Genomic DNA, 369 nt, shown 5'->3' on the forward strand with positions numbered 1-369 from the left:
TCTTGGAAGCTTTCGTGGTTGCTAAGCACAGTTCGTGGCCTTCTTGATAGAAATGGCTTATGGTGGCCATGGACTTAGCAACATTTTGAAGTCTCCAACCAATCTTGGCCTGTTAGAGTATCTTGGTTGGGTTGCTATGGGCTGGTACGGCCTACTTGATAGGCAATGTTTCAACTCTTGGAAGCTTTCGTGGTTGCTAAGCACAGTTCGTGGCCTTCTTGATAGAAATGGCTTATGGTGGCCATGGACTTAGCAAAATTTTGAAATCTCCAACCAATCTTGGCCTGTTAGAGTATCTTGGTTGGGTTGCTATGGGCTGGTACGGCCTACTTGATAGGCAATGTTTCAACTCTTGGAAGCTCTCGTGGT

The sequence above is a fragment of the Anopheles marshallii genome (assembly GCF_943734725.1).
Source record: "Anopheles marshallii chromosome X unlocalized genomic scaffold, idAnoMarsDA_429_01 X_unloc_39, whole genome shotgun sequence".
NCBI classification, from domain to species: domain Eukaryota; kingdom Metazoa; phylum Arthropoda; class Insecta; order Diptera; family Culicidae; genus Anopheles; species Anopheles marshallii.